Below are 13,187 nucleotides of genomic sequence, written 5' to 3' on the forward strand. Positions count from 1 at the left end.
TTCAGTTTCCGTCTACCAAATCCACTGACAAAGCTTTGGTCGGCCAGAGGATATAGCAGAAGACACATGCCCAAGGTTCCACGCAATGGGATTGAACCCAGAACCATGTGGTTGGTAAGTAAGCTATTTACCACACAGCCACGCTTGCGCCTATGTATATATGTTGTGCAAGGACAAAAGAATGCGATAAGATACAAAAAGAAAACAGGACAAGTTAAAACAATTTGTAGTTTTTGCCTTATATCTCTGTATTTCGGGGATCCATGTCACCTCTTTCAGGACATATAGAAGAACAAGCGAAGAAAAGGGTTGTTTCTCAGATGTGAGAGAGGAGGAGGGTGAACGACAAAGAGGGATGCTGATATGCACAGACTTTTATTGCAGTAGTAACCAACCTGCTTCATTTATGTACACGTAATGGGTATATATATATATATATATATATATATATTTATATATGTATGTATGTATGTATGTATGTATGTATATTTCTTTATTGCCCACAAGGGGCTAAACATAGAGGGGACATACAAGGACAGACAAAGGGATTAAGTTGTTTACATCGACTCCAGTGCGTAACTGGTACTTAATTTATCGACCCCGTTAGGATGAAAGGCAAAGTCGACCTTGGCGGAATTTGAACTCACAACGTAACGACAGACGAGATACGGCTACGCATTTCGCCCGGCGTGCTAACGTTTCTGCCAGCTCGCCGCCATTTATATATATATGTATATTGTCACCACACAGTATAAAATTAACGGTGGAACTCGAAGCAATCGAACAAAGTCGGGAAAGATATGCCGTGCTACACATCTAGAAAATCTTAGAAGTCCTTGTACCAAACTTTGACATTGAGAGACCTACAAAGTGTGGATGTAGGTGTCTTCAAAACAAAACTGGATTTCCTGCTGTTAAGGGTTCCAGATGAGCCCCCTTCACAGAAGGAAATACAGATGAGGGCAGCAGAATCAACCTTTCTCATTCACCAAATGCCACATATCAGAGGATGTTTCAAACAATGGTGTAGCACAATCAACGGCGGTGCACCAGCATGAACGCAGCTTTGAAGCTGAAACAATTTAAAGGTTTAAAGAGATCAAAGATTTATATATATATATATATCCCTCTCTCCTCCTCCTTCTCTCCCTCTTCCTCTGTCTCTCAACCATTGTTGGAACGTTTAGTAGATATGAGGGATGGGTTACTGGCCCGTCAAAAGTGTATGGTCCAACAACATGACGCTCATTAAGTGCTGCCCACATAATGGAATGCGGAGTGTTGTATTCAGTTTTTATATAATGAAGATTCTCTTTTACCCAGAAGTAAATATTTCTTGCCCGACTCGAACAGTAATCTGTGCACTCGTAGGTTAACATCACTTTTCCTCGAGAAGGAATCGTATTGAATAACATAATAACGTATGGACGGGTAGGGACTTACGGGCCTCCCTGTATATATGTGTGTGCGTATGTATGTATGTATGTATGTATGTATGTATGTATGTATGTATGTATGTATGTATATTTCTTCTGCATATCACAGGCAGAAACCAAGACTGCGATTTAAGTAGTGTGTCAAGTCCTCATTAAAGGCCTGTGATATGCAGGAGACTGACTGGGAGAATAATGCCTGTCATCACCACAGATGGAGGAAGCAGGTTAAGGAGGGAGTCGACACCTTTGTGAGAGCATGTATTCTGCATGAAGAACTTAACCGTGCTGCTCGAAAGCGCACCGCTTGTGTAGTGAATGAGGAAAGATTGACTTGCAATGTTTGCAGTCGTGTATGTTTGTCAAGAGCAGGGCTCATTAGACACCAACGGAAACGCAAATACAAAATATATGAGCGCACTATGTTCCTGAAGGTTAGCAATGGTCTTCCTCGGTCACGAGAGGACGACCATCATGTATATAAGTGTGTAAGTATATATATATATATATATATATATATATATACGCAAAAACACACAACCATAAAAATATATCCCTGAAATATGTGTAATCACATTCCCCCATGCTCTACTCTAACTGCTTTAACAATTTCATATAAGGGCAGACAGCTTCATTGCTTGCTGCTTTTATATCGACCCCAAAATGATGAAAGGCAAAGTCGACCTCGGCGGGGTTTGAACTCAGAACATAAAAAAACGGACGGAATACTACTAAGCATTTTGCCCGGCGTTTTAACTATTCTGCCATCTCACCGCCTTATAATATTTTAAGAATATTTTCTACTCTATTCTCAATGCTTGAAATCTTTGGGGACGGGGTCAGTCGATTAGATCCTCCCCAGTACGCAACTGGTACTTAATTTATCGACTCCGAAAGGATGAAAGGTAAAGTCAACATCGGCGGAATTTGAACTCAGAACGTAAAGACAGACGAAATACCGCTAAGCATTTCGTCCGGCGTGCTAACGTTTCTGCTAGCTCGCCGCCTTTCTACAAACATAATACCCTATACTACTACCTCGTTTTATCCACTCTGAACTTCATAGTTCTAGCTCTCCCTTTTCTCAAGCGAGAAATTTTTCTCGGCGACAAACTGCAGTGTAAAACCTTTAAGATTTAGCGTGTCTGAAACATATTCCAACTGCTCCTTAAATGTGTATTCTTTCTGTCACTGCTTCGTGTATCTACTCTGAAATGTGTTCAAGACTCGCGACGAATGTACAGTATATCAGTTTAAAATATCGGCTGATGTACGATGACCGAATCAAAACTGTCAGTCAGTTAAGAGCTGCCATTTATGGTATCTGGTACTGAGGAGAACTAACGAGTTCGAATTTCATCTATCATTCCAATAGAAGACGCTCTGACCTCACTTCAGTGTTTTAACATCTTATTGTCATGAGGAAGAAAATTTTCCCACGACAAACTACAGTGAAAATCCTTTACAGGCTGAAATATTTCTCAAACATATTTGAAATCGTCATAAGTTTGTATTTATGCATATGCACCAATACATACATAACACATACATGTGTACACATATATATAGGGTTGGCCAAAAGCACCCGACAGTAAATCAAAATTCCATAAATACTTGATATTCAATTTATTTTATTCAATCCAGTTATGAATGTTTAATAATTGAATGCGGTGAGTTAAAATGGCCATTTGTCTATTTATTAGCGAAATCTCATATAAAATAATTGTTTGTTTTCATCTTGGAATTAAATGGTCTTCATTTATTGTCAATTGACTTTTGACTAACCATGTATATATATGTGTGCGTGTGTGTGTGTGTGTGTGTATACGCATACGTCATGCGCCCATGAAATACATGCAAATATACACTCCCTCACGATTGCACACACACACTCATACAAGCACACGTACACATGCTTACAAACACACACACACACACATATGTAAACGAAATAAGCTCATATAACACCGTTGGTTGCAACAATATTTTAATCTTTAGCTAATTAATATGCGCATTACGGAACAATTAATACCCTCCTATGTGTTCGTAAGATCGAATTGAAACAGATGTTGAATCTAACTGAAATCATTTATCACTGTTATGAAACAGGACACATGGTATGATATAGTCCTTGATATTGCACGGCACCTAAACAGATAAAGAAAAAGGGGAGAACGGCCACGACTATAAAGATTTTGATCATAAACTTGTGATAAACACCGTACTGAATAACAACAGCGATGTTTCTTTAGGCCACTAACATCAAAGAGAAATGTCTCAAAACACTCATGTATACTTCTTTCTACTATGTTAGACACTACGAATAAATCATAAAGTATACATTGTTTTGTTAAAGTGTAATTACATTTCACCTTCGTAAATAACTTATATAGTATGACATTACGTGGGAGCTTGACTTAAGTCAACAACCAACGTATTTCTTCTTCCGATTTAATAAAGAAAAAAGAAAAACAAACATTCAAAATAACAAGTATCGATAATGAGATAATACTTCAAGAAGAAACAAAAGCACCATTAACAACTACATATCTCTTTATATCTGTCATCTTTCTTCAGTTTCCTTCACTGCCTCCCTTAGTCTTGCGTCGGTTTCTAAACTTAGGCTGGTGACCATAAATTTCTATTTACATTAGTTTCAAATTTTAGCACAAGGCTAGCAATTTTCAGGGGAGGGCAAGTCTGTTAAATCGATCCCAGTGCTCAACTGATATTTATTTTATCGACCCTGTAAGGATAAAAGAAAAAGTCGACATCCGAGGTTTTTTTTTTTTTCTTCTGTAGGCAAAAGGCTCGAAATTTTTTGCGGGAGGGACCAGTCAATTAGATGAATCCCAGTACGTACATGTTACTTAAATTATCGACCCCGAAAGGATAAAAAGTGAAGTCGACATCGGCGGAATTTGAATTCAGAACGTACAGACAAACGAAATTCCGCTAAGCACTTCGCTTGGCATGCTAACGATTCCTCCAGCTCGCCGCCTTTTTAAATATTTTGTATACCCTTTTCTACTGTAGGCGCAAGGCCCGAAATATTGGGGGAGGAGACCAGACGATTAGATCGAGCCCACTACGTATCTGGTACTTAATTTATCGACCCCGAAAGGATGAAAGGCAAAGTTGACTTTAGCAGAATTTGAACTCAGAACAGTTCTGCCAGCTCGCCGCACAGAATGTATAGACGGACGAAATATCGCCCGGTGTGCTAACGATTCTGCCAACTCGCCGTCTTAGGTGTCTATTTAAATTTAAAATCAAAGAACTATTTCGAGTTGTAGGGTTCACAGGGGCGATTACTCGATTTCTATGCGTATATGTGACGTGGATCACAACATACCCTTGAACGGGACACTCGCCGTTCGCAGAATTAAAGGACTGGGTCAACGTGAAATAAGTGTTTTGTACAATAGCTCAAAGTACCACCCGGTCCGTGTAGTGAAACTACGATCTTGCGATCGCGAGCGTAACACCCACTTTATATTAAAGAGTGAATTTGTTAGAACGGTGCAAGTGATTCGAATTAATATTCGTATAGCATAATCTTTATTTAAATTTCATTTCTATAGTTAAGGTAAAATCTATTTGCCAACGTAAAGTTGGAGCCTTGCTTAGGATGGTGTTACTATTGTTTAGCCCATCTTTTGCAGTTGGCTACTGACACGTCATCTGTGTTTTCATGCACTGTGAGGGCGCTAATGCTCCCGTCCAGCCTCATCGATATCAGCAGACCAATGGTTTCTATGTAATTTCCCTTCCTCAGTACAGAACAATCGCTGGTTAGAGGTGGCAGCTACTCGTCCGCGCTCACAGTATATACTTTAAAAGTGACACACAGTCGCTGACCTCGTAAAGAGAAAAACAACTAGTTTTAAATCTCTGAGCGAGAAATATGTAGTAACAGTACTACATAGTAAAGTTATGCGCCAACGTAGTTTTCCAGAAATCAAGAACCTTATAGAATAATACTTGTTGAAAGTTTTTCCACACCAAACATGTGCATGTTATCACAAAAATACATTTCTTAAGATACCTAATCGAGGACTCTGCAGATAGTATTTAAAAAAATGAGATTCACTTTTCGTTTCGACGATAACCGACATATATCTCATACAAAAACAAAGTTTGAATTTATACAATAGCATAAACAAATAAAACAAACAAATAGCAGGAGCCTTTCGATACATTAAATTACTACTCTTCCAATTGAGTAAAATGCGCAACAGCTTTTAAAAGACTGGAAATATAAATCTAACAAGCCCTCGAAATTCGGAAAAAGTCATATTTAAGGTGTAGACCACTACGCACACGACAGTCTGATAGTACCGTTTGCCAAAGCATATGGTAAAAATGCGAAAATGTAAGTAGGTTCAGAGCAATAATAAATAAAATATAGAAGTATGTCAAAGCTGAAGAGACTTAGATACACAAAGAGATACCAACACACACTCATTCATTCTTCTTTATATGTATGCATGTATGTATATATGTATGTATGTATGTATGTATGTATGTATGTATGTATGTATGTATGTATGTATGTATGTATGTATGTATGTATGTATGTATGTATGTAGGTAGGTAGGTAGGTAGGAAGGTATGTAGGAAGGTAGGTAAGTAGGTAGGTAAGTTGATAAGTAGGAGGGTATGAAACAGGAATTCCAATTACAAGTTGTAGTGAATATGGTTTTTATTAGAATTGAAAATATTATAACCTCCTCTCGAAGTAAAATCCCCTTTCGTCGAGGGGACACCTTATCTGATTTTGAAGTTAAATTGAAATTGTCGTTATAAATTTAGAGGACGAAGTCTTTGAATAGAAAATGTGTTCCTATTTTTAATCTTTTGGGCAGCTAGAAATAAGCTGCCTTGAAGGTTCAAACTATTCATGGTAATCTGAGCTACTATTCCCTTTTTTCTTTAATATATTGTTTTTTTGAGTCCTTTTCGTACTTTTGTCATTCAATTTGATAATTGGGTCATTGAAAATGGCGAAAGAAATTAGCGCCATGAAGTTAGTCGTTCAAATTCGTTTTTCAATTATTCAATTTCGCATTTCGGTCAAAGAATTTTCTGGTGTAGAACAAGTAGACGGGTTCATTCCCATTCCGATTGTTGAAGAAAGAGGTGGCTCAGACTAAATAGTGCTCATTACGGCAGCGACGTGCTGCCGTAATGGAGACACGGCAGCCACGCGCTGCTGCCTTACACTTCGCACTACACTTCCCATCCAGTTCATATAGTCACTCTATCATAGTCATTGTTACCTGCAAACCCGTTTCTGCCTATCTAGCCATCGAGGACATGGGTGCAGAGGTTATGGGCCCAAATAACGTTGCAAAAATATTCCAGTTTTCAGCGTTAATCTATCGTCATTAGATTTTTATACTCTCCAATCTAATTCGTTATTGAAATGTTATTTATACGGATTGAGTTATGAACGTAGTTAATGTGATTAATCACGACGCAATCATAGAGTTTCTTTTTTCCATTTTCTTTTTCGTTGTTGCTGTGACTTATCTCTAGGTTAACCTTGATCGAAATTCTTGAGAAGAAAAGAATTTTAGCTGTGATTATTTGAAATTTTTCCAAAACGTAATTCCATGCAACAAGCAAACTTCTGAAGGAAAGAATTTTCTGTAACTAGCAAAAGCAAAAATTACTTTATCGAAAAGTCGCCTTTTTTTCTAAGAAGGACCTATATAATTCGGTATCGTTTTGGCTGCAAACAGATAGAATGACTTTATCAAAGATCTGTTTGTGAATCTTAGTTTATGTTCACAAATAAGGGTTACAATGACATTTATATTTTTCAAAACATTATTAGCAACATAAAAGAGCTGATTTAAGTGCTGTTAGAAATCGATAGGTAGATAGTTCAGCCGGGTCATCTTATCTCACACACTGCGGCTTTCTCTCCTCTATCACTGATTAATAACGCTTTTCTTCCATAACAATACAATTTATCGACTCTTCAGGAGCAAAAAGAAGATATGAAACCATATAATTCTTACTTAACAAGAAGTGGGACGGAGTTAAATGGCATAAAACATATAATTCCGTCAATTTCAAATTCTTCTTTGAATAAGCGCAAAGATATTACAATTTAAAGAAAATTAGAATCATAAAATTCCTGCTCTACGGAACCGAATTGCAGTGAAAGTACTTGAATTTGTCATTAAAGGCATTTTGCAGCCTGCAAATGCTGCCTAGATTTTCATGAAATTGCTTAGAAGTGCCATATTTTGAGGTAATGGGAGAGGAAAGTGTACATCTCTTATCTAAGTGCATTCTGTGACAGACTGAGGAGTGAATGTTCCAAAGTAGTATTGAAACTTTTATTGCGATTATTTTCGACAAAAGTTTCCTTCTGACTCATTCCGTCGCAAGGACCTACGACCATATTTAGCAGAATGATCAGAGTGGGGAAGAAAATACCTTGCAATATTTGGTGACGTGATTCTGCGATGACGATTGAATTCCAGTCGAATTCGAACTTTGTGATTTTCGTATTGACTTTCGTATTTGAGCGATTATTTCTCACGGTAATTTCGGAATCTCATTTGATCTTCTGGCACCGTTAGAAATTATATTTTATCTTTTACTTCTTTCTGCCTTTGGATAGCGGCCATGCTGGGACACCGCCTTAAAGGGTTGAATCAAACAAATTTATCGTAAAATTCACTCACGGTGCATTGGTCAGTCTGGGGTAACACAAGAAGACACTCGCCTAAGATAACAGGCAACGAGATTGAACTCGAAACCACGTAGTCGCAAGGTAAATTTCTCAATCAATTTATTCCTTTAGAGGATTCCACGTGTTAGAAACAAGTCTTCCGACTGGAAACCAAGTGTATGGCCTACAAAACAGTTTGAAAGGTGCATTACCGTTCTCGTATAGTCACACCTAAACTAACAAAATATTTCTGAAAACGTGACTCGTAGTAGTCCTCGATATTATGAGCACGAACACACACACACACACACACACACACACACTCATACCGTATCCGTTTCGCATATTATAATTGCAGATACACAGCCAATCCCGACAAGAAATGTATGAACCAATAAGGGAATATCAGCGCGATGGTTCGAGCGCTAGATATAGCAGCCAAAACATAGCATTTTCTGTCTTTCCTTCTTAATAAAGAAAGGTTGTATGTACACTCTTCCAGATATACTTTGGATAAATAAAAAAAATAATTGATTTTTTTTTTAGACACAGTCGAAGAAGCTTGCTTCCCAACCACATGGTTCAGGGTGCAGTCCCACAGCTTTGAGTTGATGGAAACTGAAAGAATATACATATGTAGTGTGTGTGTGTGTGTGTGTGGTGTGTGTGTGTGTGTGCCCTACCACCGATTGACTAGCTGTGCTGGTGTTTACGTCCATGTAACTTAGAGGTTCGGCAAAAGGGTCAGATAAAGTTCGCACCAGGCGCGAAAAAAAAAGAATAAATATCGGGGTCGATACATTCGACTACAATTTCAAAGCGGTGCCCCAGCATGGCCAGCATTCATAATGAGTGAAACAAAAGATAAAAGTCATTTTTTAATACTGGTTTGGAATTGGTACGAGGCAAGCAGTTTCCGGTGAGGGGTTTAATCGATTAAACCCCTCACCTCACTGTTCAACGGATACTTATGCTATCGACCACGAAACGATGAAAATCAAATTCGACCTCCGCGGAAATTGAACTCAGAACATAAAGAAAGACGAAACACCGCGTGCTAACGTTTCTGCCAGCTCGCCGCCTTAAAGTTGTTTTTTAATATTCTTTTCTATTCAAGGCCTAAAATTTGGAGGGAGGGGCCCAGTCGATTAGATCGACCCAGTACGCAACAGGTATTTAATTTATCAACCCCGAAAGGATGAAAGACAAAGTTGACCCCAGAGTATAATGGCAGACGGAATGCCTATTTCTTTACTACCCACAAGGGGCTAAACACATAGAGGACAAACAAGTACAGACAAACGGATTAAATCGATTATATTGACTCCAGTGCATAACTGGTACTTATTTAATCGACCCCGAAAGGATGAAAGGTAAAATCGACCTCGGCGGAATTTGAACTCAGAACGTTGCGACGGGTGAAATAACTCTAAGCACTTCGTCCGTTGCGCTACTGTTTCTGCCAGTCGACCTGGGCGGAAATTGAATTCAGAACTTAAAGACGTAAAAACCGTCGCTAAGCTTTTTACCCGGCGTGCTAACGATTATTTTCTACTATAGGCAGATGGCCTGAATTTTGGGGGGTGGAGGCCTGTCGATTCGATCGGCTCCAGTACGCAAAGTACTGTCGACCTCGGCAGAATTTGAACTCAGAACATAGCGACGGGCGAAATAGCGCTAAGTACTTCTTCCGGTGCGCTACTGTTTCTACTAGCTAGTCGCCTTGAAGTTGCCTTTTAATATTGTGCGAGGATCACGGTTGTTTTGCAGGAATATTAGATATTAATGATTTGCAGGAATTAGTTTCAGGAATTTTCACGTAAAATAATAACAGCTCAGATAAGACCCGAATGACCATCATACTGCAGATATTTAAGTTGATTAATTTAATGGTGTTCATTACTGCGCAGGTATTTCATTGAAACTGGAAGGATAAAAGGCAAATTTAATGTGTATGCGTTGTGTGTGTGTGTTTCTCAGGTGGTCAGGTGGAGATTATCTGAGACTATAAAGCGCCGTAATTAGCGAACAACAATCAATTACATTGTAATTCCAACTCCTTTGTTCAAGCAAAACCTGGCATGGCTGTGTGGTAAGAAGTTTGCTTCCTAACCACATGGTTCTGGGTTCAGTCTCACTGCGTGGCACCTTGGGCAAGTGTCTTCTACTGCAGCTTCGGGCCTCTCAAAGCCTTGTGAGTGAATGTGGGGGACAGAAACTGAAAGAAAACTATCATATATATGTATATGTATAAATCTTTATGTGCGTGTCTTTGTACCAAAAGTTTTCACTCACCACCGCTTGACAACCAGTATTGGTGTATTTTCTTCGCCGTACATTAGCGGTTCAGCCAAAGAGAGCGATAGAATAAGTACTTGGGTTGTTCGACTAAAGCTCGTGAATACGGCATCCCAGCATGGTTGCAGTCATATGACTGTAACAAGAAAAAATAATAATAACTTCTTTATTCTTCTCCATCTCTCTGGCTCCACCTCCAAACACCTTCATACTCATCTATGTATGTATTCGTGACGAAATAACCGTGTTTGAAATAACAAATAACAAAGTATCTTAGTCTTAGGTACTCAGTCCCCTGTGAACATACACCTTCCCCTGTTTGTATGGCTATTGTTCCTTACATCGACTGCATTCTCTAAACTCTGTTGTAAAAAGTAGTAATACTTGTGTCTTTACGGTTCTAAAAAGTTCACATCCTAGACCTCACATAGTGTGTAGGGCTTAAGAAAACTTGTCTGAACGTGAGTACTAAATAATTATTACGTGACCATTTTTTGTCACTTCCCTCTTAATAACTGCTGTAATTGTTATGTTGTATTGAAACCTTTCAAACAGAAGTAATACTACATCTGTTTCGTTTGGATATTTGTTATATAGGTTGGATTTCACAAACGCCTAGTTTGTGTGAATCTTCAGTTTTTAGGGTCGCTGCTTTTTCTGACCTGTGAATTGACATTTCAAAAAATACACACGTAAGTTTTTGAATAATCTCCCCTTCGTCTTGAATGTTATCAACAATAGTCACTAATTATTACTTCCTGCCTCAATCGATGTGAGATATTAAGCTATTATTTCCCTTATCCATATTAACTAGCGGGACCTGTGACTATTTCACGGAATGAATGGCAAACCTATTAGGCTATTTCTGAAAACTTTGTACAAAAATCCCTAAAGCGTAGCCTGTGTTGTGTCTGTATGGAAAGATAGTCGCTCATCTGCAACTCATTGAAAAGTGAAAGAAACAGGAATACGATAATTACTTAATGCACTTTATATATACACTTTATATACTTTATGCACAATTTTATAAACTTAATACACAACACACATAAAATAAATATTCTCTCTTTATTTTTCCATTTTTTCCTATATATAAAAAAACCCCTATATCCCGTATATATATTATGCAGCCTTTTGTAGAATTGCATATATCTGCCACATAAATAAGCGTGAATATTTCACGGAATTGCATTATGCCCATGCGTCAAGTGACAGGTGATATAAAATAAAATTTCCGTGAAATTAAAAATATTACCTATTTCTTTATTACCCACAAAGGGCTAAACACAGAGGGGACAAACAAGGACAGACATAGGTATTAAGTCGATTACATAGACCCCAGTGCGTAACTGGTACTTAATTTATCGACCCCGAAAGGATGAGAGGCAAAGTCGACCACCACTCTTCCCCTCTCTGATACATACCACGGACTGCTCGAAGTTTACAAACCTCCTACCCTTAGATACTTGGGTTTATAATTACATATCGATATATATATATAGATATATATATATATATATATATATATATATATATGTACTGTAAGTCAATATTTATTATATATACAGGGTGATTCAAAAGTCTCCAAATATAGGAAAAATTTATATTTTTATAAGAAATAGTTTATAGTATCCTCTAGATTCCCTGATCTGACCCCTCTTGATCTCTATCATTGGGGACATTTGAAAGGCATGGTGTATCGCGGAAAGATAAAAGACATAAATCGTTTGAAGGAACGCATCACCAACTCATTTGCACATGTATCACCAGATGTGCTATTATAAGTTTACAATGAGTGGGGTAAACGTATTGCAATGCGTATTCAAAACAATGGTAACCATATAGAGCCTTTTAAATAAAAAAGAAAACTGTACATATAAACTGTTTCTTATAAAACGATAAATTTCTCCTATTTATGGCGACTTTTGAATCACCTTGTGTGTGTGTATATATATATATATATATATATATATATATGCGCCCCAAGTCAATGGGTAGGCAAAGACAAAAGGCAAATAAACGAGGGGAAATTTGGAACAAAGACTATGCTAAAACAACCATACTCTCTTCCTACAAGGGAACCTCTCATCTAATAATATCATCTAATATTACCAGAGACCTAGGAGTAATTTTTGATGACAATCGCAACTGAAGAGCCCACATCAACAATAAGTTCGATATAGCCCGTAGGATGAACTCCTTGATCCGAAGATCCTTCCAATCGAGAGAACAAAGTGTCATCATTTCCCTTTTCTCCTCCTTTGTACGGCTACACCTCGAATACTGCTGCCTGTTGTCGTCTCCCCATACAAAACAAAACATTTCGAAAATTGAATCAGCCCAGAGGGCATTCAGTAAATGAATTAGGGGCATGGCTGATCTCGATTAGTGGAACCGCCTTGAAGCATTGAAACTCTATTCTCTCCAGCACCGCTGCGAGCGATGCATAATTTACACGAAGTGGAGAATATAAATGACCTCAACATTAGTTTCAGAATTCATCCAAAGCTACGGCCATGGGCAATACGTCTCCTATCCAATTCAGGATCACAACACACAAATACACTGCAACACAAATTTTTCCTCAGCAGGCCCTGCCCGATTTAACATTGTCCCGAAACATCAAAGTGGAAATGGATTTCATCACCTTTAAACGGAATCTGGACAAATTTCTTCAAGGGATACCAAATAAGCCACCTATACCTGGATACAATTCGCTCAACAAGAACTCACTACTCAAATGGACCACGATGCTACAAAACTTG

At 38.2% G+C, this 13,187-nt stretch overlaps 1 long non-coding RNA gene across 1 annotated transcript in view; it reads right to left on the minus strand.

Annotated features, from left to right (window-relative positions):
- Positions 1–2,289: 2,289 nt before the first annotated feature.
- LOC118764100 overlaps positions 2,290–13,187 on the minus strand; it is a 27,981-nt gene continuing 17,083 nt past the window's right edge. Inside the window, exons 3-4 of the long non-coding RNA XR_004999891.1 lie at positions 9,482–9,508; positions 2,290–2,321 (exon numbers count right to left, since the gene is read on the minus strand). This is a non-coding gene — a long non-coding RNA (uncharacterized LOC118764100). The remainder of the gene's footprint in view (positions 2,322–9,481; positions 9,509–13,187) is intronic.

Source organism: Octopus sinensis, linkage group LG7, assembly GCF_006345805.1.
Source record: "Octopus sinensis linkage group LG7, ASM634580v1, whole genome shotgun sequence".
Classification (NCBI taxonomy): domain Eukaryota; kingdom Metazoa; phylum Mollusca; class Cephalopoda; order Octopoda; family Octopodidae; genus Octopus; species Octopus sinensis.